The sequence below is a fragment of the Chinchilla lanigera genome, unplaced genomic scaffold (genome assembly GCF_000276665.1).
Source record: "Chinchilla lanigera isolate Chin_1 unplaced genomic scaffold, ChiLan1.0 scaffold00063, whole genome shotgun sequence".
Lineage (NCBI taxonomy): Eukaryota > Metazoa > Chordata > Mammalia > Rodentia > Chinchillidae > Chinchilla > Chinchilla lanigera.
The window spans coordinates 3,852,313-3,877,375 of record NW_004955464.1 but is presented as its reverse complement, the minus strand read 5'-3'; the positions used below and the strand labels follow the sequence as shown (position 1 = coordinate 3,877,375).

The 25,063-nt window shown below is 41.5% G+C and overlaps 1 long non-coding RNA gene across 1 annotated transcript; it reads right to left on the bottom strand.

Moving 5' to 3' along the window:
• Positions 1-230: 230 nt before the first annotated feature.
• Positions 231-24,541, bottom strand: LOC106150074. Its single transcript, XR_001236667.1, has 4 exons — positions 24,352-24,541; positions 7,592-7,723; positions 4,036-4,171; positions 231-577 (listed from the first exon to the last, which is right to left on the bottom strand). It is a non-coding gene; the product is annotated as an uncharacterized LOC106150074 (long non-coding RNA).
• Between the last annotated feature and the right edge of the window lie 522 nt (positions 24,542-25,063).

Below are 25,063 nucleotides of genomic sequence, written 5' to 3'. Positions count from 1 at the left end.
AGAGAATCTGGGGCCAAAAGTGTTCCTTTAACTTAATGTCTGTATCTTGCTGTCTTTATTCTTGTGTCTTGGGTTTCTTTCTTTGGATTAGATTGTCTGGTGGGGGAGATCTGCCTCCAAAGAGTCACTCTTTATAACTTGGAAGAAGAATCAAAGGTCATCAAAAAGAAAACGTGTCACACTAAAAGTTTCTTTTAAAAAGACAATGAAAAATTACATTACATTATAGGTTTAAGCTTCAAGGACTTCTTGCTCATCAATGGGTTTATCTTCTCCCAAGACTTGTTGTGAGACTGAGACCAGATGGAAAACACTTTGCAAATTGCAAAGCCATGTACACATGCTAGAAATTATCAGACACCTGACAAGCACACACGGTGTGAGGATCTTTACCTTTAGAAAACCACTATTCCCGTTCTTTTGTTCTTCTGAGAATTGGAAACAAAAGTGGCTTGGTTCTGAAGTGGCGGGAGCTCTTACAAAACACTGTCTTCTTGCTCTCCTTTTATCTCTTCCAGGGACAATCAGCTGCCAGCAATGTGTCACTCCAAGCAGCCCTCCACATTTCATGGAACATCTGATTTGGATAAAACTGAAATTATTACCACACCAGTCTCTGCACACTTTTTTCCTCTTCTCTTTTCCAAGAACAGCAGTAACCAAGCTTGACAAACTACTGACTTCTACCAAAGTGATTTTGATGCCTTTTAGACGTCAGAGCCAAGTGGATAAGAAAGGCTAAAAGCATGGAGGAGACTCAGAGAAGTTTTTTGCAGTTTCATACCTACAGCTGCCTTCCTCCAGGCAGTCTCCCCAGGTTGACTAGCAGCAAATGAGGACTACTTGCTGTCACCTGAGTGCAGGAAGCAACTTGCATTTATTTTTTATTTTATGTAGTTATTTGTTTGCTTATTTATTGCTTTGTTTCCTCAGTCAACAATAAGGCTCAGTTCTAGAGGTTGGAGTTATAATAAGTCCTATAACCCAGTGACTTTGAGGGAGTACCAGACAAACAATTTAGCAAATAGTAATGGCATATAAGAAAATAGGATGTGAAATGAAATACTATTTGGCTTGTTCCTATAAAGGAAGTAGGGGAGCTAGCTTCTTGTTGGAGGGTTCAGGGAAGGAGCTTTAATTTTAAATTTGGGGAAAGTGGTATTTGAGTTTGTCCTTTACAGACTGTGAGGATCTTACAGGTGGAGCTGGGTAGCAAGTAGATGGCGATGGGCATGGGAACATTTACATCATCAAAACACTGGTTGTCCACAGTTCAGGTGCAGGCAAAACAGAAACTAAAGCAGAAAGCATATAACGGTAATCCAGATGTCTGGCACAGCCTGTATACAACAAGGGAAGCAAGTAATTACAATAAATGGAAAGAGCATTTGCAATTGGGAGAGGCTGAATTCAAAATTAGGTCCAGGTTACCCCATTCAGTGTGTAATTTTGAACATTTTTACCTCTCTGTGTTTAGTGTTGCTCATTTACTGTGAGCATAATAAAGCCTATCGTTCAGAGTGGAGCTTCACGTGCTAATGCATATGAAGCGGGTGGGAAGGTGTTAGGCTCAAGCTCACTGCCTAGTGCATTTCAAAGCCTTGTTTAGCTCTTTTGGCAAAATGCTGGAAGCTATCCAGGTGGGAACCTGCACAAGTCTGGTCGATGCTGGCTTTGGTATCAATTTGAGTAGTATGCCTAATCTTTTCCATGGTGTTCTTTGGTATGTTTATCAATCTTTCTGAGCTTCTGTTTCCTTGTTTAGATGTCAGGATTGTTGTTTAGGTAGAAACTTACTCTTCTATTCATCCCACACCCCTACCTTGATGTGTAGGGAAAGGAATTTATATTCTGTTTCCCTCTCAGTGACAAGTGGAACACATTCAGACTCTTAGCATTTTCAGAACAGATTTATTTCCAGGAGGAAAAGAGTATCTAATGCAATAGGTACCAGTGAGAGTCATACTCTAACCCCTCACTTGTGGGAGGAGTCACTGCCTTGGACAGTGAGCCCCATCTTCTGATCTGTATTCTAGCTTTTCTATCTGTAACTGGGCAGCTGCTAGCCGGGCTGGCACATCCCAGGTAGATTAAAGCTTAAACCACTTTCAGATGGAAAACTAGGTAATGTTCTCTGCAAAGAGTTAACCCATGCCTCTGTGATTTTGAATTACAGGATACAGCATGTTACCAAATTAGCCATGATTTTTTGTATCTTCTTCCATTGAGAGGTGAAATCAATTTCTCTGCCTCTGTAATCTGGCCTTGTGACTTGCTTTGGGCAAATAGGGGAGGAAAAATGATTGTATGAGTCCTGACCCTAGACCTGAAGAGAGTTTACCTTCTCTTATTCTTTGCCTTTTGAAGCACTGTGACCTGCATGTGAACAGCCTAGGCCAGTGGTAGACACCTATGGCACACATGCCACTATGGCTGTTTGTATTGTTGAAAGCTCTAAATGGTTCACCATTACTGGCCAAGGCTAACCTGAATGAAGAGAGATCACATGGAGAGCAGTCCCAGCCATCTTGCCAGCTTAGCCAAGGCCTCATGGACTAGCTAATCCCTTGAGAGTCCACAAGCTGGTATTCAACCAACATCAGCTGAGCCCAGCCCATGCCAGCAGAGCTGTTCCTCTGGCCTGCAGATTTGTGAGCAGTGCTAGATGGTTATGACTTTAAGTTCTTGAGTTCTGGGGTGATTTATTAAGTTATAAAACCTAACTAATACACATGATGATGACAGAAATGTAAAAATTGGTGCTTGCTTCCTATTTGGCTGCTGATCTTTGTGTGATGGGCCATTCCTACTCCAGATGTAAAGGGGATGGGAATACAGTTCCCTGAACCGCTCTCAGAATGACAGCTTCCTCCTAGGAGTGCCACCAGCCTAAGAGGGTACTGGAGTAGGCACCAAAGTTATGAGCAGTATGACTCTAGCTCACCCATCTTGGCCAATGAAATATGTTCTTTGAGGCTAATGGTGCCCCTGGATTTCTGCATGCAGGTGGTCCTTAGGATTAAGCAAGACAAAGTCTGTAAATTTTCTGGCAAAAGTTGAGGCAAAATAAACCTTGTTTTTATAATGACTTCTCAGTATTGAAATATTCTACTTTGTTGAAATTTATGATCATTAATACTTAATTATCAAATAAGCTTCATTTTCCCATCAGGAAAGTGTCCAGGGAGTGGTGAGAGTGGAGGTGGTAGGCCAGTGATCTTTAGGATTCTTTCCATCATGGCCACTCTGTGATTCATGGGCTAATACAGATCTTTGCATAAAAAAGAAGCCAAAACACATGGCCTGAATGAATGCCTTTGGTGAAGTCAGGGACACAGCCCCAGAGGCACATCCTGGCAGGTCATCTGTCAGGGGGCTATGTCAGCAGCCTGAGAAGCAGTCCATAAAGCTACTGGTTCTGCCCTTTGCTCTGGTCCAATCAAAGAGGAGGCAGCAGTGAGGCCCTTGTGCCAGGATACTCCTGCTTGGCAGGAGAGAGACTGTTGTGCTCTGACCGGGGGCTTAAACAGTTAATGCACCACTGAAGTCACAAATAAACCCTTTGGTTTGAGATCAAAAGCAAAAGTCTAGGAAATTAAAACATTGATGATACGCCTTTCCCCCATCCCCTCCTCTCCATCCCACCCAGGTTGGAAACATTCATACCAGACTTGAAGCTCCTCAGGGCAGCTCTTTAGCAAAATTTTACTCGTTGCAGTGGTAGTCTCAAAAAGAGACGGAGACTAGGGGAAGCTGAGTTCCAGGCCTGGGTTTTCTTCTCATCTACCACGTGACCATTAACACCCAAAGCTCACCCCAGAAACTCTGATTCAAGCAGTCTGGACCAGGCCTGGTTGCCAAGATTATCTACCAGCTCCCCAGGTGAGCCTCTAACACAGCCAGAGCTGAGCACCTCTGGCTTAACCATTGTAAGCTATGGCTCCTTCATCTGTAAAATGAGGACGATGATGACTTTTCAGCATTGTTATGAGAACCAACGAAGGTAGAGAATGGCTGGGAAAGGGGAATACTTACCATCAGATGCAGCTACTTGGTCTGGAAGGATCTTTTGCCTTGCATTGGGTATACAAAGGTCTCGAGGCTCAGTTGTATATAGTTTTGTTCAGCCAACTTCAGTATCAGGAATCTGTCTTGGCTCTGCACTGTGGGCCTGTGTGGGGAGAATCAAGGAAGACCTAATAAGAGTGAGCCAGGAAGCTAGGGCCTGGCTAAAACGAGCATGGAAAAGGGGGCTGCTAGGATTCCAGAACAGCACAAAACAGCTGTCGGAGTCCTGCATGTGGATTCCTCACAAAAACTTCAGTAGGCTTTGGATAGGACGGCCTGAGTGTGACCTAAGCGTGGGAAACAGGAAAGAGACAGTCACCACTGAGCTCACTATCGTGAGTTCTTCTACACGATAGCCTGCCTTGTACTGTCGGTGTATTTTTATCTTTATCTTTAGTTTTATATTTACTTTTTCCTTCTTTTTGCACTCCTTTTTTACTCTGCCTGAACTCACTCTGTAGAGGTCATTTTCTCCCAATGTTTCCTTTTTATTTTTCCTACCTCTAATAAGTGTGAAACTTTGCCATCATTTTTTGATTGTTTCATTCAATTCTTTGTTCATTTTATGGATGAAGGACCCATAGCTTACAATGGTTAAGCCAAGGACACTCAGCTCTTGCTGTATTGGAGACTCACCTGGGGAGCTGGTATATAATCTTGGCAACGACCAAGAAACGACCTAGAAATTATCTCCAAGTGGAGACTCCAGCACCCTTGCATCTGGTAACAAGAGGAGTGGAACTCATTTGTGGTGTCTGGTCAGAGGAAATACTTCGTCAGTCACTGGGGAGCTGGCTGCATTTGTTTCCACATCTTGTTGTTTCAGTGGTAACCAAGTGGTCCTTTGACATAAATAATATTGTATTTCCAAGGAAAGAATAAGAACCAGCATCACCCATTTACCCAGCCACTGTGACGTAAGCCGGCTTGAGTGGAAGTAGGTGGATGGGGCATACAGTGGCATATTTCCATTCACACTTTGATTTATCTGGGATGCCAACCTGTATTCAGTCAACAAGCATTCCCAGGGGGTTGACTTCCTGCTGAGTACTAGAGAGCCAGGGATTATTTGCATTTGAACTGTTCACTGTGCAAGAGAGGCAAATCCACATTACAGCATTGTCAGGGGTCTGAGGACCAGATCTGTTAACCCTGGGCACTGCTTGGAAAAGAGTGACTTCAGGGCAGCGGAAAATCTGGGGAAATGTGCTCAACAGAACTGGGTCTGGATCATGTTTGCATCCTTTTAGGGTCTCACCTAGAAACATCTTAGCCACTATATCTCCAGCCTGCATCTTACAGTATCTTCCCAATGTGCAGTTCTGCCAGAGTCACTGCACTGTGCTGCTCAATTTCACTGGCTCCCGTCATCACCGCTCCCATTTCCACCACAGGGTGGAAGCGCCAGGCATTCACACCTCCACCTCTCCTTGGCTCGACCACCCCCTTTCCCAGCCTCATTTCCCTCTCCATTCCCTCCTGTGCTTCAGCCAGGAACCACTGGCTGTTGTTCTGATGGCCCATCTCCTGTCACACCTGCCTGCCTCCTACAAGTCTGAAATGCTTTCCTTTCTCCATGCCCCCAACCTCCTCATTTTCTTGCCATACTGAACTATTTATTTGCTGTCTGCCCAATATTTCCTTTTATGTCTGTGCTCGAATTATTTCCTTCATTGTACAAATTGTTTCCTCTGCTGGGAGTAGCCTTTCTCCTATCTTTTATCTGTCTGGAGAGATACTTTTGAATCTTTTCAAAATAAATTCCATTGTGGTCTCCTGGGAAAGCCCTCCTCACCCCCAGCAGCTTTCGGCTTCCTCCTGTGGGGCTCTGCTTGCCCCTCTGAGGGTCTCTGCTTCAGTTATGGCACTAGTGTAGGTGGTAAAGCAGGCAGACATAAGGAGTGAGTCTCGGCTCCCTTGGGAAGCCCATGTATTAAAAATTGATTTTTACTTCTCTATTTAGGGCCCTTTTGAGGGCAAGAGAGTATGTCTGGTAACTACAGTGGATTTATCTTTATTTTGATCTTGCCTTTCCCTGGATTTGTTGTCTCCCTCTTTCCTGGATTCAGATTTCATTTCCAGGCTAAGTATGTAAAACAGAAAATCTTTTGCAATTATTTGCCTGACTTTGGAATGTTTTATGCAATTTAGGAGTTAAATGGAGGCTTGCAGAGCAAAGAATCAAAAACACACGGGGCCGACCTGCAGAAATCAGGGAGAAGAGCCAAGGGCGGCCATCGTGAAGCCCTTGGACTCTGTAAATGTAGGTCAGAAAATTGGCTTTGAGTTTTATTATTCAGCCCCACTCCCAGTACACAAAAATCTTTCTGATTTTCTTTATTTTCCACTTACTTTTATGACCAACGATTTCCAAATTTGGAGAAGTCTATTTATTGTTTTTCTATTAACCCGACAATCTCAAAATACAATGAACTGGAAAGAGCCGTGTAAGTTCTAATTATCTGATGTCACTGTAAATCTCTCTTCCGACTTAGACTTATCTCCTCAGCTGTAAAATGAAATTAAACAATAGTCTCCAAGATCTCTCCTCTAGCTTAATTATTTTGACTCATTTCTTTGCTGTGGTGTCACCCTGTAGTAGAATTCAGCCACAATCCATTTGTTTTCTACTAAGTACCACCTATGGGCGTATCTTCTCTGCTGTCCACCTGTTAGCATCTCCTGGACTTGCTGACTTCCTACAACAAATGCTAGGCAATTTAATGAGATATTCAAAGTCTTCTGTAATCTCTTACTAAAGGACATTTTCTGAGTACTAACAGCGTTTTGTCACTACACTGAATACCCAAGGAAAGCTACTTAGAACAGAGGTTATTCAGCTCACGGCTTTTGTGGTTCAGTAGCACTCTGCTGGTATTGGCTCAGTTCTGCTGAGGGCCTTGGCTGTGGCATGATGGCAGAAGACCCTGACAGGAGTACACATGGGAGGAAGTGACAACGTCTCAGAAAGGAAAGCCCAAGAGAGATGCGGAGATCAGGCTGGCGTTGTTAGAGTGGCTTGTTTTTGTGAGAACTCACTCCAGAAGACCATATTCTGTTCCAAAGGGAGCATCCACACTTCCCCAAAGACTCTCCACTGGACCTCTGCTCTTCAACACTCCATGGCACCTCCCAGTGTTATCTCAGTGGCCCACAAGGAGTCCTTGTTTGGTATTGCACAGATTCTGCTTCAAGTCACCTGTTCTGTTTGTGCCTCTTTTGCCACCATTCTTGGTGTTGATGTTTGGACTCTGTTCATTTTCCTGTGCTTTAGGTCTTGTTCTTAATAGAGTTTTGATAGCTCTTTTTGGAATCCAATTAAATTCAGAACTGGAAGTCCCTGCTTGTCCTTCCCCTAATCATAGACTAACCCTCAGCCACAACTCTCCTCCCCATAACTAACCTCCCTCAATCTAGCTGACAGATGCAGCTGAAAACATCTGTTGGTCTGCCCACGGGCTCCCTTGTTCTCCAGCTGGATCTTTGGAAGTGCTTCTCTCCTGCTTGGCCTTTCACTTCTTACCTCTTACTGGATCCATCCTCTGTTATCTTGCCCTTCCTTTCAGCCCTGGGCTGGGTGAATCCCAGGAAGCACACAGCTGGCTATCTGCTGTCATCCACATCTTGCTGAGGCCAGGAACCACCTCCCCTGGTGCTATGGAGCAATGAAGAGACTTCTAAGTTCTTTAGATTTTAGGAAGCCATGCATTATAAGAGCTGCCTTATACAAAGGGCCAAACTTAAAGTTTCTAGAGTCACACCCTTTGAAAAGTTCTTAAAAATATCATATCCTTGCTCAGAAACATAGCTGTCTTATAGAATGCATACTACTTAAAAGGTTTGTGGTCAGATGGATGTGACACTAAATACTAGGGTTTCACATTTCTTTCTCTATTGCCTACTTAGTGCGTCACTGCCTGCATCTTTAAAATGACAATGACGTTACTGTTATCTCCAGACCATCATAAGGACTCACCCAAGTCAGTCATTTCAATGGCCTGGTACAGGGGCTGGGTGTTCTAAGTGACCTACTCTCACCACCATTGTAGCCTCTTTGTATTCTTTGGAAAACAGTCTTTTCCTGGAACTAAAATACAGGTTCCATTGTAAGAAGGACTCTTCAAGTTTGTGGATTGCCTACTGGTGAGAAAAAGTCAGACCAAAATGGGTGCTTGAATGTCAGTCAGATGAGTTCAGGTCTTTGAACTTCCACCTTCCTGTTGCTATGGCTTGTACAGTCATATCCCTCCCCCTACCCTTTATATGTGTAGCCATCTGGTTTTAACATGCTCTTATCAAACTTTTAACCGTAGAGATCTTGGGAGAGCTCTGCCTGAGCATGGCCCTCCGACAGGACTCATATTAGACTAATCTCTACTATGAGGATTTCTAGGTGATTTTACATGACAGAATTTTGTTTAAGTTCTAGAAGATGTGTGTGCATAGTTAACTGTGATTGTTGCTGCTACTGCTAATACTGCTATTACTCTTGCTGCTATTACTACTATTGAAGATATTGAGAACTGCCATAACAGAGTAATTAGGGTGACAGTCATAGAAGTCAGTCTACTACTTCAAAGCCAAGTTCAGTTTTTTTTTTTAATCAGATAATTAGAGTAAGGATATTGGCAGTACCTATTTCATGGCACAAGTCTCAGAATTAATGTGCCAGTGTAGGTGAAGAACTTAGGGAAGTGTTTGGTTAGAGCAAGCACTGTAGAAATTGTGGCTACTGGAATTTTATTTCATATTTATCATTATTATGTACATTAATAACATCTTAAGTTTCAAGGTAAAGAATTTAGTCTTAAAATAATATGCTCTACTAACCCTTCAAATGCCTAGTCCTGTCCCGTGTTATCATTAGAACATGGTATAAAGTTCCTTCTGTAGGCCCTGACCCTCTCAAGTGCAGAACCATGCTCAAGAAATATAGTAGAAGTACAAAAATGTGCTCAAGGATGGATGTTTCCCAAACTTGGAAGGAAGAGATAGTGGCACGTCAGTGGTGCTATATACACTTACAACCAGATAAAAATAGTACTGGAATATCACACTTACTAGATCAGTAAGTTGTGAGTAACATCAAAACATGCAGGAATATTACAGAACAGAAGTTGAATTGACATAATTCTTAGGTAATGTCCTCCAGGTCTCTTGCTGAGAGAACTTCCTTGGGCTCTAGGACACTCAGAGGAGCCAGATCTTTTTTGCTCTGCCCTTGGGGTCTTCTGGGAGAAACATTTGAGAAGTGCTGTGCAACTACACACTGTAAGTGGTGAGAGAAGGTGCCAGGGTCCATGCAAGGCTCTGGAGAATGAGCAGGAGTACTGTAGTCAGTAGGGACAGGAGAGAACAATTGGATCCTAGAGGCATTGCTCTGAAGATCATGGTGGCAGAAGGTAGTGGAGAAAAGGAAGTGAGGGAAAGTAGAGGCAGGTGGACCAGATCAGAGGCTGTTGCAATTGCCAGGAGGATGGTAAAAGTGTCAGATAACCCAGGTATCTCCTCTTGAGCCCATAAGTGCAGTCTGGAGACATAAATGAATGGAGGGGGAGGAGTGAGGACCTTGGGCATTTGGTCACTTTTTCCTGTAATGTACTTTTGCCTTTAGGTCTTGCTTTAGCCCTATCTCCCCTATGTCACTTCTGTTTGATGATGGAGTGCCACTGTGCATGTCCAATTTTATGGTTTGGTGTATCAGACAATGCCCAGTTCATGATGGCCCACTCAGGTCCCATGGTAACACATATCATGATAAGTGTTCAGTCTCTACTAAGGCTTAGTAGAAAGCCACAGCAGTAGCTATGGGGGTTGAGAGAAGGAAAACAATGTGACAGGAGGTAGGCGTGACATCCCATGATAGCATTAAGTCAATGTGTACTGGCCTGGGATGGATGATACCAGAAGGACTGGGGGAAATTTTTCAGGATGGATAATTTTGTAACAAGACCCCATTTGTGTTTTTGTTTTTTAATATGTCAATGAAAGTATGCTAGGCATGGAATGATATTACAGATAGTATTTTAGAAGTCTAGGGAAGGGCAATCATTATAGATCAAACGTGGTGGAGAGCTGGAGATCAGAGAAGCCTTTCGGGGGAGGTGACACTTGGCCTGAGCCTCAAAGGTGCAGCAAGTCTTGGGAGAATGGGAAAGTGTTACAGATTGGGGAAAGACAACGTCCTTACAATAATGCAGCTTTGCTGCTGACTTTGATTCACAGGGGAGGAATTCACCCAAGGCCATCAGCCAACTGGAAGAGCTCAAAGGTCAAGGGCTGTACATGGTTTTGTAGCATTTCTCATTTGTTTGAGCTTAAATGAAGTTGAATTCTTCAGGGAAATGAGCACATGTTAAGGCTCTCTAAAGCCAGAAGGCTTCATAGCCAGGAAACTATGCTGGTCAGATGGATAGTAATACAAATGACTAATGGTTACTGCATCCTCCTAGGTCTCAAGTGGTTTCAGTCCTAAGGATCGGGGCCAAGCAGGAGACAAAACGGCAGGGGCTTCAAGGGGGTGATTACATAAGAGGCGGCCCAAAGTGGTGAGAAGAGTGTCCTTGTGGGATTGGGACAGAGGTCTTCACTGCGGTGACCCTGAGCTTCAGTTTCCTTATTCATGTCTTGGTCTAAATACTAGAGGGCTATGAATTCCTGGCAGCTGTTTAGCCAGAGTTACATCCTAATGATAGGTCCTGAAATCTCACCTCCACCCCTACTTGCTGTTCCTCCAAATACTTTCATTTACAAGTCACTCTGCCTTTGCTGGGTCTAGACTCCAGGGCAGGTCGTCTTGCATAGATTCCTACTTGTCCTTTCGGATCCTAATCATTACTATAGCTGTGCTCTCTACAGGGAAGTTCTGACTCCCAGGGACGGAGCTGGCCACTGTTGCCTTGTTTCTCATAGCACCTGGGAATACCTAATTGTCACAGTTGGAACTTTGTAGAGCAGTGTCAGTAGGATTATCTCTTCTCTTTATCCCATGGACTTCTCCAATATAAGGAAGTCTAATTGGGAGTCTCCTCAGAATTTGCAGCCTTGAACACTGGGCCTGTCTGACAAAGAAGGAATTAATAAGGCACTAACTCTGCAGGGGTACGAAATTTCTCCTAATACAGTTGAGAAGACTAATCGGTCACTTGAGTCTGTGTCAGAGGCCACCAACCTCTTTGTCTGCTTGAAAGTCAACAAATATTTTGCAAGGGCTGCAAACTTCTGGCTATTTTATTTGTTTTTTTTTTTTTTGGTTTTTCTCCGGTACCGGGAATCGAACTCATGACCTTGCACTTGCCAGGCAGGCGCTTTTGCCGCTGAGCTAAATCCCCAGCCCCTTCTGGCTATTTTAGAAGACAGTATTTTCATTGTGTTTTTCCTCAGCCCTTTTCATTCCAGATGGCATATTAGAAAGAGCATAACACACAGGGGTAGACAGATGGGGGTTCAAATCCAAGGTCTACCATTTGACTTTTTTGTTTCCTTAGAAGATCCACCTAAACTCTCTGAGCCATCATTTCTTCATCTGCAAAATTTGGTGATAATATTGACACCCCAAGCGTTACAGTGAGCATCCATTGAAACAGTGTACATTAAAGTAGCAAAGTCAAAAGTTTTACAAAGTACGTTGAACACCTGCTCTGTGCCACTGTGTCATCAGTACCCAGAGGGGCTTCCCTTACAAGTTACTTGGAAACCAGGGGAAGTGGAGTTTTCTCACAGGCAGAAGACTCAGAAGTGGGTGTCCTTTTCTCTTAACCAGACGAGACGACAGCAGAAGAGAATTGCAGATCAGTGGCAAGGATGGGCCAGCACTATGCCTGACAGATGTTCAGCTGGACTTCACTCTGCCCGTCCTGGTGCCGGAAGGCACATCCCTAGAGAAAGGCTTTATTCCCAGGGACCACAGGAGCAGCTGTTCCCAGCTGTGCTCATCAAATATGACTTTGTTCTGTTGTGACAAGCACTGCGTGTGACCGACCACACAGCGAAGTCCCTTCCTTGTGATATTGACATGTGACTTCCCAGACCACCTCTCCCCAGAAGGCCTATACAGTGTGGTTTCATTGACAACACTGAGCTCCAACTCAGCACTAGGCTCTTTGATCTGTATTTGCTTAGTGAATCTTCATCAGCCAAAGTAATGACATTGTTCTGTTGAACACATGAGCACACTGAAGCCAGGAAAACTTTGATACTAGAATTTCCTTGAGCTTTAAAAACTGAATTTTCTTTACCATACCACAGAATGGTAAGATGCATACTTCATGTTCAGAAGAAGACATTGATAACCACATTACAATAATACAAATCAAAGTAATAGCATTGTGTAGGCAGGGCTTCTCAGTGGGGACTAATTTTGCCCCAAGGGAATATTTGATACCCAAAGACATTTGGGGGTGCTACAGTATCTAGTGGGTAGAGACCAAGAATGTTACTAAATATCCTATAATAGATAGGGCAGTTCATCACCCCAAAAATTATCTGGTCCAAGGTACCAATAGTGTGAAGGTTGAGAAGCCCTAAGTGGGTGAGTGTAGTTGCTAAGGACCAGCTTGACGTGGTACAAGCAGGTAATAATTAATATTAATAAATTGGCATAAAAATAAATTTAGAGTCTGTCCTGGTCCCACGTAACTTGCGGTAGGGTCTCTGGCTGGTTTAGGGACAGATTAATCCTTAAGCCAATGGCCGGAACTGAAGCTAGCAAACAGCCGGTGAAGTTTTGGCCTCTCAAAGATAGATAACATGGCAGCTGAGGATTTTGACTCTTGCAAATTCTATCTAGTTCAGTAATCGCAGTTAGAAGACAATCTGGTTACCAGTTAACCATCATCTGTTCCTGTGTGATTTCCCAAAAATGCACTGTTCCTCAGTTCTTGAACTTTGATGGCATAACAGTTCCCCAGCACACTCCCAATCAAGCTATACACCTAATAATAAAAGCCAAGAACACCATGCCTTGTGGTCTTAGCCTTAACTTTGACCATTCTGGTGCTCCTTGTAATTAAAATATATATTTTGTCTATATTTTATTCAGTTGTTGTACCTCTGAGCAGGAGGTCAGCAGTCCTAGGCCTGGGCCCCAATAGTAGTTTGCATTCTTTTAAGACCAGAAACATGAAGCACAGAAATGTTAGGAAATTCTTGAAAAATGACATTTTGTAGAAAGTGATTGTAAGAACCTGAATCTGGGGACACTGAACTCAGCACTTGTGATCAGAACAGGGCTATTAGTTCACTCACAGTACCTTGTAGTATGCCTCATGTGTACAGAAGTGGAGAGGCTGTCTTCAGAAGAGACAGTTGGGGAAGTCTTTCTGAAAGATCCCAAAACAAAACCAGATTTATTTCAGGTCCCAAACTCCAAGTAGGTGACAGACTCTTGTCCCCACCTACCTCCCATGTCCTCCACCACAGTCATATTGTGTTCAAATGTGAAAATCCTAGTGACAGATTTGAGAAGGAGGGCCGGTGGTGCAGGGCCTAGGGGATAAATGTGCCACATGGGCTATGTGTAAAAAAATGGTTGAAGCCTTCAAAATGCCCATATCTCCAGAATGCAGTCAGTGTCTGTGGGTGAGGGCATTAGGGGGGAATCTTTCAATGCCACTGTCTTCTGCCCACATGCATCCATGTATGTCCCCTGCTGTGGGTTTGTACCCAAGGCTGACCATACACAAATGTGATCTTATTTAAGCTGCTAATTGATTTTCTAAAATGTAAGTCTCTATAATTGCCTTATTCTTCGAGTTTTAATTCAGGTTCTTCATTTGACAATTAGCATCGGATTTAACAACTTTTCTCAGTTTCCAGTTTACACAGCAATTGTCTCAGCCAGAGTAGGTTCCTCAGTGTCTTACATTCTAGCCCCTTAGTTAAAAATCTCATGATTCTTTGCTAGCAGAGTTCAGAGGGCTCTAGAAGTTATTTCATGAAAGTCAAGCATTTTATGTAAGTGGTAATTGGGGTGCAGAGGAAAAGGAAATAACTTTGCTATTATAGTAATCACAATCATAATAGACAAGAATTATAATTATGACTAATATCTCTATATATGTGTATACAACTTTAAAGTTTATAAATCATTTTTATTTAACTGTTCTTGCTTGAACATCATAAGAACATTGCTAAGTAAACAGGATAGTTCTAGAATATTCTCAGGTTTCACATGAGATACAGATGAAGTGAGTTGTTCAAAATGACATAAGTAAGAGAAAATAATTCTAAACCTAGAGCTAGAGAAGTGTAGAAGGCTTCCTTTTTCCTTGGAAGCATCACCAGCATTTGTTACTGGTTTATTTCTTGATGATAGCCATTCTTTCTGGAGTGAGATGAGATCTCAATATTGTTTTAATTTGCATTTCTTAAATGACCAGCAACCCTGAACATATTTGCATGTGTTTATTTGTTATTTGTACTTCTTCACTGGGGAAGTGTCTATTTCAGATGCCTATTTTTGGATTGAGTCTTTAAATTTAAGGGGCCTAATTTTTGAATTCTTTTTATGTTCTAGGTATCAGTCCTTTATCTGAGGAGTAGCTGGCAAAAATATTTTTCCATTTTATGGGTTGTCTCTTCATTCTGTTGGTGGTTTTCTTTGTGTACAGAAACTCTTTAATTTGGTGTAATCCTAACTGTTGGTTCTTTGTAATATTTCTTGTGCAGTTGGGGTTTTGTTCATAAGGTCTTTGCCTACATCTGTGTCTTCAAGAGTTTTACCTATTCTATCCTCCAGCAGATTAAGTGTTTCTATTGTAATATTTAGCTCTTTGATCAATTTTGATTTTAGTTTATCCATGGTGAGAAATATGAGTCCAGTTTCAATCTTTGGCATGTGGAAGGCCGGTTTTCCCAGCACCATTTGTTAAGGAGGCTATCTTTCTTTCAGTGAAGGTGTTTGGCCCCTTTGTCAAAGATAAGGTAGCTGGGTGTGCTTGAAATTGTTTCTGCATCCTCTGTTCTGTTCCTTTGATCTCCAAGTCTGTTTCTGTTTGTTTATGTTTTTGTTTTTCCCAATATGATGCTATTTTTATCATTGTAGCTTTATAGTATAACTTCAGGATTGTGATAGTCCTGCCTTCCTCTTCTTGCCCAGAATTGCCTTTGTTATTCTAGGTCTCTTCTGGTTCCATATGAATTTTAGGACTGCTTTCTCCAGAAAAGGATCCACCCCAAGAAGTGATCTGCAGGCCAATCTTTTTAACAAACATAGATGCAAAAATCCTCAATAAGATACTGGTAAATAGAATGGAGCAAATTATCAAATAGATCATACACCATGATCAAGTAGGGTTAATCCTAGGGATGCAGGGATGTTTCAAAATACAAAAATCACTAAATGTAATACATCATGTAAACAGAAGCAAGGACAAAACCCACGTGATCATCTCAATACATGCAGAAAAAGCATTTGACAAAGTTCACCATTCGTTCATGATGAAAATGCTAAAGAAAATTGAAATAGAAAATCTTTATTTCCATCTATTAAAAGCCAACTATGATAAATCAACTGCCAACATCAAGCTAAGTGGAGGGAAACTGAAATCTTTCACTCTAAAATCAAGAACAAGACAAGAACACCAACTGTCACCATTCTTGCTCAATATAGATCTGGAAACATTAGTCAGAGCAATTAGATAAGAAAAAGAAATAAAGGTAATGTGGATAGGAAAGTAGAAGATAAATTATAATTATTTACTGATGACATGATACTCTTCATAGAAGACCTCAAAGTCTCTATCAAAAGACTCCTATAATTAATAACAAAATTTATAATGCAGCAAGATTCAAAGTCAGCACTAAAAATTAATAACATTTCTGTACACAAACAACAAACTCACTGACAGAGAAATTAAGGAAACAATACTTTTCATAATAGAGTCAATAAAAATGAAATACTTCTCATTCCCATCATGTACAGATACAAATTCCCTATAATGAATGTGATCATTATGTATACCTAAATTTTACCAGTAAACTTAAGAAAGTGAAATACTTAGGAATCCATCTAATGAGGGAGGCAGAAGACATCTGCATTGAAAACCATAGTACTCTGAAGAAAAACTGAAGAGGATATCAGAAAATGGAAAGATATACCTTTCTCGGATAGGCAGAAATAATATAGTGAAAATGTCTATACTTCCAAAGTTCTTATACAGATGTAACAAAATCTCAATTAAAATACCAATAATATTGTTCATGGAACTGGAGGAAACAATCCTAATATTCATATAGCTCTTGTTTTTAAACTCTAGTCCCATTATCCTGATTATGACCATTCTGTGTCCGACTTCAATTCCAAGTGCCTCCAAAAATGTCATTGGTCAGTAATGGTGAAACTTATCATATGTGACATCATGAAGATCTTCATATACCATGCTAAGGAGTTATAAATATATTTGGTAAAGAGGTGGAAGCTATTTGATGGGGTCAGACTTGCAATGTAGAAAAACTACCCTTTCTGTAAGTGTACATGGCAAATTACCAAATGTGAGGAGAAGGTGGAGGTGAGCCTAAAGAGAATTGCAATGACCTTGCTGAAAGGTGAGCAGAAATTCAGTAGAGTGATGGGAGCAGGATGGTGGAGAGTGAGCAGATGAAATGTTTAAGAAGTAATCATGTGGTAGAGCTAAGAGGATTTGTATTTAAAAGGGCCTAGGAGATACGGAAAACTAGACTCCCAGATAGTGACAAGGTTTCTGTCTTGAAAGAGATCAAAACACATTGGAAAAGGGAAAACTTAGCGTGATGAAATCTTTTCTCATGTCCTACAGGAGTTGTTAGAGGGAAAACATATTGATTCAAGTTGCAAGTGTTTTCTGAAGGCAAAATAAAAAAGGCTGAGATTGGTGAAGGAAGATTTGAAATTTCTGTAAATAGAACTGTTTCTAAAGGAGGAGTTTACAGGGCTGCCCCCAAATGGGCTCTGAGGGGTTCACTACTTCACAGATAGACCCAGTTTTTAGCTATATGATGTAAAGTGAATTATATATGAGCTCAGAGTTTTCTTGATGTATTATTATGATCCTCAGCTTTTATGAGAGCCAGAGAATTAATCTTATGAAGAGATACATGATGCTGCTGGGAAGATGGTGCTGGGCTGTCAACCTGGTGGCCAGTGTTTGGGGCTCTCTTCCTACCCAACTTAGGGAGTGATGTTAAGTGGTTGCTTATCTCCATTCTGGGCACTGAATTTCATCAACATAAAAGATAGAGTGTTGGACTAAATAGTACTCACAGTAAAACAAAAATAGTAAGCAGAGTTTCATTGTTAGAGCACTCTAGAGGAGAAATCTACTCACTACCAGTGAGGTCCTTGCCTTTTCTTTTGTAGAGGTCTGATTCCTCTACATTCTCTGGTTTCTGGAAGGGACTTCAAGTCCTGCTTCTCACTCAGACTAGCCAGTGTTTCAACTCAAAAACTGCAACAACACTCTAGTTCTCAAGGAACTCCAATCTGGGTGGAGGATATAATTTTATGTACAAACAGGCGCAATGGTCATCTTTCCCATTTGTCCCTCACTTCAGGTCAGGTACCATGTCTGATTTGCTTTTGTTTACTTACTGACTAGTGTAGGGCTGGCCCTTCTCAGGCACCCTGCCAATATTTGTTGAATGAAATACTCCATAATGATCATGGAAAATGTATTCATAATATTTATAGGAGTGTATGCACATTCTACATCTGCTATGAGCACAGGACTGAGCTCAGAAAGTGAGAAAAGGGCAGATTTGTAGAAGAAAAATATTTAAAAATTAGAACATATCCTATTTGAGATGCATACTAGTATCCATTGGAGCTGTCTGGCCATCAGGCAATGGGATGTACCAATGACAGCGTATGAGGTCAGGGGAGTAATTTCAGAGTGTTGCTGTCTGGGTAGGTAGTATCAAGTTAATATTATCCCTTGGTTATTGCAGTCTGATCACTCCTTCAGGAGGATCAAAACCTTCTCAGAATTTGAGATTCTCTTGGATCTAAGACAAAGGTCTTCTCTGGGTGGCCCATATTTAGTTATCAGAACAAGGGAGGGGAATACTCATGAAGGGTGGGAACGGGTCAAGGACTTCTCCACATAAGGCATTACGTTAATTTAGGAGAGCTATGTTAACTCCAGGAAGGCCTCCGCCCAGAAGTGAGATGCCTGTGGCTACAGTCTTTATCTAGTTGAGATTGGAGCCAGGTGTCCTTGGCTGTGACCTTGTCTTATCCTTTGAGGCTTCACAGCTTCACCCACCATTACAGGCTTCATGGTGGTCAGTGAAACACACAGAGGTTCACTTACTATAAGTCTACCACCAATAGCCAGACAAGGGGCCTAGGCCTTGGACAGACTCACAAGTAAGCATGAAAAGCCAACTGGTTAATTTAAGTCCTTCTCAGGGCTGCTTTGTAGTGGTTTCTATTAGGAAACATTTAAATCCAAGGGTCCAGATGAGATTATCTGAGGATTAAGAGTAAATAGAAAGTACGAAATAACAAAAGAATCCTGAGTGTCTTTGACGTAGAAGATGGAGAGATGGGGAGAAATCAGTGAAAAGAACTACAGATCTGCAGAAATGGTGTAGGAGAAAAACCAGCAGCCAAAAGATGTGTCCCAGAAACAGATGAAGAATATACTTCAAGAAGAAAAAAGTAATTAATTGATTCAAGTAGTACTGAGATTTTAATGGGAATTAATCATGGTATTTGGCCTTGAAGGTCACTGGTAATATTGATGAGGGAAATCCAGAGGTGTGGTAGGGGACCATTCGCTGATCTTACATCCATCGCATCATGTCTTCTCACTCTGTCCTACTCTGCATGGGGGCATACAGTTTCTAACATCCATTGCCAAGTGACTTGAGACCAGAATGAGTTTATGGGAGACCTGGCAGGAGCTTAAGGGGATGAAAAGAAAAGGTAAGCTGAGCATTTCCTCTCCTGTTTCAGGCAACATCTGCAGCAGGGTTTGCATCTTATTGGGCAAGCCTGGTACGGGTCGGACTCCTTGAGCTTGTGGAGCAATAGCTCCTTCCTCTGTCTCTGTAGCCCTGTGGGTAATAATGGTGCTGTACTGTGGTTAATACTAGAGTTGCCTCACATTCCCTGGTCAGTCTTGCACCTTTTCCTGATTAGAGTCTCTCCAAATGACAAACCTGACTCAAAAAAATAGACTCATCTATTTTTGGGCATCAGAACCCTCAGCTCTGTGTTCCACACATTCTGGGCCATTCTCCAGGCATCCCTGTGGTTTCCAAGCACATTTTTTGAGAAGAACACAGAGACCCAAATTTCAAGAACAGCAGCTCCTTGGGAGTCTCAGGGGCTGGCCCCAGAGGTGGTGGATAGCCTTTCTATTTAGCTGTCCAGAGATGCTCCTCCCAAGGCGTAATTCCTTTCCCAGATGTGGTGGACAGGCTTGTCCATGGATAAACCTGCTGCCACAGTGCCTAAGTATGCTATCTGAGGAAAGAAAAGCAGACAGAACAAATAAAATAACTGAGCCTGCTCTATATAAATGAGTAGAAGGCAAATTCAGTGGGCTATAGAAATAGGAAGGGGAGTCTCATTTTCACCAAATTATATATATATTACCCCCGCCCCCAGGTTAAACCATGAGTTTCTGGTATTTTAAAGTTTCAAGATTCTGAGCCTCTTAGATTTTTAATCTCTCCATGTAATCCTGTGTTTTGAGGCATCTCCAGAAATCTTGTCAGTAGTAGTCACCCACCTTTTGCTGGCTGTTTTTTCTTGCAGTTCCTTACTGCTGGACTCTGTCTTCTCTCTCCTGTGCTACTTTTCTCACTGGCCTCTATGAATCCCACTGTCCTTCTCCTTGCAGAGAGACATGGTGAATGCTTCTTGCAGCTGCTTATCCCTGAAAGTCTCACCATCCATTAAGGTTCCTTCATCCAGATGTGTCTTTGTGCAGCCTCATAAAAATCTTCTTCAGTGAAGCCTGTTGATTTTCCACTTTGAGCAAACTTTTTACTCTGCTATCTTTCATACTTACATCGAACACACTGACTGGGCACTTGCTCTGTCCAGCTAGAATCTGATTCTGGCTGCCTGGCTGAATCGTGGCTTTGAACCCCAGAGGACCTCCCATCCCTGCTGTGTTCTGCTCGACAGCCTCATGCATGTCACTTTGCTGCCACCCTTCCCAAGGCTACTGGCACCTGGGGAACCAGAGTGGCATCATTTCCTAAAGCCTTCTCTCTGGTGAGGTCACTCCTGTTCACTGAGGAGAAGTCCTTCTGTCCTACTCTGAGCACAGCTGTCTCTACTGTCCCCAAGAACACACGCCACCCAAGAAAATAGTTCCTTTCAGCTTTCCCCTGGAGTCTCACTCCCTGGCGTCAGATACACATTCATGCAACTGGGCTGTGATGGTTAAGACCCAAAATGCTGTGCAAAATTCATTACATTGGAGGTTTAGGTACTAACTGGTGGGATTTGGGGGACTTATTTGACCTTGAGGACTCTAACTTCATCAAGTGGATTAACTCATTGGTAGATTAATCCACTGAATTAACTGAATGGGCTGCAGGGAAGTGGGGCCTACTTGGAGGAAGGAGGCCAGTGGACAATGTCTTTCAGGGGTATATCCTGTCCCCAGCCCTTCCCCTTAGGCTCTTTTCCTCTGTCTTTGCTTCTAACTGCCATGAGGTGAACAACCTTTCCCTATCATCTTTTTCCACCATCCTGTTTCTGCCTTGCCATAGGTGTAGCAGCAATGGAACCAAGTGATCATGGACTGAGACTTTTGAAACTGAGCCAGAATTAACCTTTCCTCCTCTGTGTTGGTTTTCTTAGGTTCTTGGTCACAGTAACAAAATGTTGACCAACTGAGCTCTGACAGCATTAGCATAAAAATGATTTTATGACTTAGTAAGTCTAGGGAACACTGAACTCAAAAAAGATAAAATGGAAAATTCTTTTGTAGTTTTCCTAATCTCTGAGTCTTTGAGAAGACAGCAAATTTCCAAAAAGGGCCCTGGCAATGCCATCTTCACATGTCGTCAATGAACATTTTGTGGGTCACGTTTTGGGACACGATGGCTAATGATTGTGATGCTCAGTAAAAATAGGTTATCTAGTATTTCCACTACTTTGTGATGATAAAGAAGTTTTTGTATTCTTAAACTTTTACCTCAGGCAGTCAGAATGGATCTACCTATCAGTGGCCATTTCAAGGCGTGGTCACATAGTTCCATCAAAAACATCTGGGAATATAGGCTTGACCAGACTGGGATTTGAATTCTGACTCAGTTACTCAGTGACATTAGGCAAATTATTTCACTTCTGTGAGCTTTAGTTTTTGTGTTACCAAAAGAGAACCAATTGACTCTATTAAATGGGACAGCAGTGGTAAAGCAACTACTTCAGCCTGGAACATAGAGGTTTCAGCCAGTGAGCTTTCCCCTTCCTTATACCACAGCTAGCTATCTCATGGGTCAGGCATTGCTTCCCTATTATCCAAAGCTTATTGACTAATTCTTTTGAAATTCTTCACCAGTATCTAAAGAATTGATAAGATCTAAGGAGTCAGATAATAGGTTTTAGTGTATTTGAGAAGATTAAATCAAGAAGGAAATGTTCCATTTTTGCAATCCCAACTCATTGACAATGGCAGCAGCTGGTTTGACTTTGAATTCTTGGAACTGAATCTTAATACTACCCTTTGAGGTAAAATCCACAAGGATTTCTTCATTTCTCATTCCAAATCTGGGAAGAAATATTTTCTCCTCTAATTTCTATTTCTTTTTAATGTTGTTACATAATACTTATTATAAAAATAAATCATACAAAATCCTACCACCCACATATCAAACACTTTCATTTTTTGCTGATGGTTTTAATGCATCTGGTCTGATGCCTTGTCTTTCAAACTATTTCTGGTTACATGATATTAAATCAAAGATAGTTATGAAGATTGAATCGTGGTAATGTTTGAAAAGTATCTTCTCTGGTGATTGGTATATGATCAAGTTTTCACTGGTGGATAATTTTGATGTTTCTAATTTCTTCCCTGATTTTTGTGTCATGACAATCTTCATGCCTGTATGACAGGATGATATTTTGAGATATTACAATAATTCTTTTTCTCTGCATCTGTGACTTCCCATGAAAACACAGAGAGGCTGCTCTTACCCCAACATGGAAGGGCTTGGGGCTTGGCTCAAAGCACAGGCATCTACAAATATTTTCTCTTCTCAACTGTAATTTTCAAACCTCAGGAGAGAGCATGGGCAGAGGTGAAAGGAGAAGAAATCCTAAGAGTGATGGAGCATTTTAGAAAATCAGAGGTGAGAACATGATCCTTCTTTTTATTTGGTTCTGACGTCTACCTGTATAGAGGGAAAGCAAGAAATAACAAGACAAAGAAGAAAGCAGGAATCCGAGGTCTTCACCCTGGCAGGATCCCTAGAAAGGTGGCAAGACTCTATGGAGAGGAGTTGGTATGATGGGGGACCCAGAGAAAAGCATTCCTACCATTATCAGGGACCCCTTTGTCTTACAGATGACACAGAAACAACTGAAGCCGATCACCAAGGCAACATGAGGGTGAACGCCACCCAAGAAGCTTCAGCATTACATAGAAACCTTAGCTTAACCCTATTTTCAGGAAAACCTCAGTAGCTGAGATTAAATTTTTCTGGACCACAAAAGATTTGAGTTTCAGATTCAGAAACTGATTTGAGTTATAGAAATAGGATACTTCTTTCACTCTGAGTATGTGAGCTAAAATTATATCTGCTACATATATATTATATACAGTTTTATTTTTACTTATACTTTCTAGTTTATGTTGGCACAAGGTTTTATTAATTACCTTATAGGGTATCAGTATATATGTATGTGTATTGTGCATAGGTATTTTTATATTTTAAATGATTTTCTTAAAATAAATTCCCTAGTGAAAAATTATAGGTCAAGATATATAAACAATTTTGGGTCTCTTGTTTTACAGTTCCAAGTTATTTTCCACAAAATAACTTCAAATTACCTCGATATCAAGAATGATTGAAGGTCCTGATTTAACCACATATTCGTTAGATTTAGTTACTAGTATTTAAAACAGTCACAGTTGAGTACTACAAATGCTATTTCAGTTCTGCAAACATTTCTTAAATTACTGGAGAGAGTAAAGCTTATGCCATGTACTTCTTTATGAATTTAGTATCTTCTTAAATATATTAAGCTTTGGTATGCAATGTTATCTTTGAAAAACTAAATCTTTTTTTATCTTTAATAGCTTACTTTTTCTTGTGGATAGTACATCACACAGAACATTCTGCACCTTAAACTATCTAAAGCCAACCTCAACTTTTCACCACTGGAAAACATGTCTTTCATCAAGTGAGTTCTGAGCCAACCACCTAAAAGGCCAAGTTCTCTTTTTCTGGCTGAGATGTACAGGTTCTAATTAGGTAGTGCTATGATTATGAAGGAATCATTCACTTATGAAAGGCAGAGAAAATGTGACAGGGAGTAAGGCAACTCATTGCATTTCCTGAATAGTTTCAGGCACTTGGGAGTTCAGACTCACTACCACTGGTTGCACATTTTCTAAAGGAAATGACCCAGATGAGAAATATACCTTGGGTAGAGACACAAAGTATAAGCCTTGTATAAGCAAAGCCACAGTTTACTTACAACAGTGAGTTTAGAAAAATGATAGCCCCACAAACTTACTTAAGAGCATTTTCTTCCACTCAATTCCAGCAACTTTGAGAGGTCCCAGTGCAGAAACTGAACATCCCTGGCCTAGGGATACTGTTTGTCGGCATCCTTTCTCCTTGCCTGCATGCCTTCTACTCATTCTTCAAGCGCCCTGATTCCAGCGTCATCTCCTCTGAGAAGCATCACCGGTCCATCAAGTGATCCTGGGTATGCTTTGGTTTCCATGTTCTGTGTTCTTCTTGGAAATTTAATGCCTTTCCCACACTAAGTCTTCAACTTTTCCCTTTCAACTGGACCCCTCCTAACAATAGTCAAGCATGTCTCTGTTTCTTCCAGTTCATAAAATTATTCTCTGGAGACCATGTTGCTCTCCAGTTACAGCTACCTTTCATCCTTTCCCTGCTGAATTCATAAAACAGTGGTCTATGTTCTGTTTCCACTTTGGTATTCACTGCAATCTGGTTCTGTCTCATAAGTCCACCAAAGTGGGTCTCCTTAGTGTTACCTTCATGGCACTGAATCTACTGGACAACTCTGAGTTCTCATTGTCTAGACACCCAGCAGCACTTGTCCTTACCAGCCTGGAGCCCTCTGTCTTGCTTTACTCTTACCTTGATTCTGTGACTCCACATTCTCCCGATTGTCTCAGCTTCTCCCCTCTCCCCTGTAGGCTTCTTTGCTTAATGCTCATCTTTGTCCTGATCCCTAAATACTGGCCTTCTCCAGTTCACTCATCCGCTCTTCCCCAAGGTTTTCTTCAGCCGCAGACCAGTATCTGCTGCAGTTCTCATGGCTCAGGAGTTTGAGGTTTGCATATCCAAAATCCAGTGTGGCCTTTCGCAGAGGAACTTGGTGAATTCATAATACTCCCCCAACTTGCTCCTTCTCAAGTGTCTGTCACTTGGGAATTCTCCTAAAATTTTTGAGTTGTTTTATTTTTCCTTTCAAGTTTATGTTTGTTTGCTCAAGGATTTATTGATTGATTAATTGACTGGATCTAAGTCCTATTTTTCCAACAGTCAAGGAGAGAGCTTTACACTTCATTATTGGCCTAGAAAAACTTCCTGTTTAACCAAAATTGCTTCCTCAATTCTCCTTTCAAATGTGATTCATCAGTATTGTCAGCGATACATGAATTCTCAGCAAATCTTGGATCTTTTAAAAAATAATAGGAGATGTATCTTTTTATTTTAAACTATTAACTTTGAAAGCATAAATGTACAATGCTTCTTAGGCCCTGGGGAAAGTAGACAGAATGCCAATAAAGCAGAGTTCAATTTTTTTGAAGAAAAAAATCTGATGCTTTGAAATGTTTCCAACGAT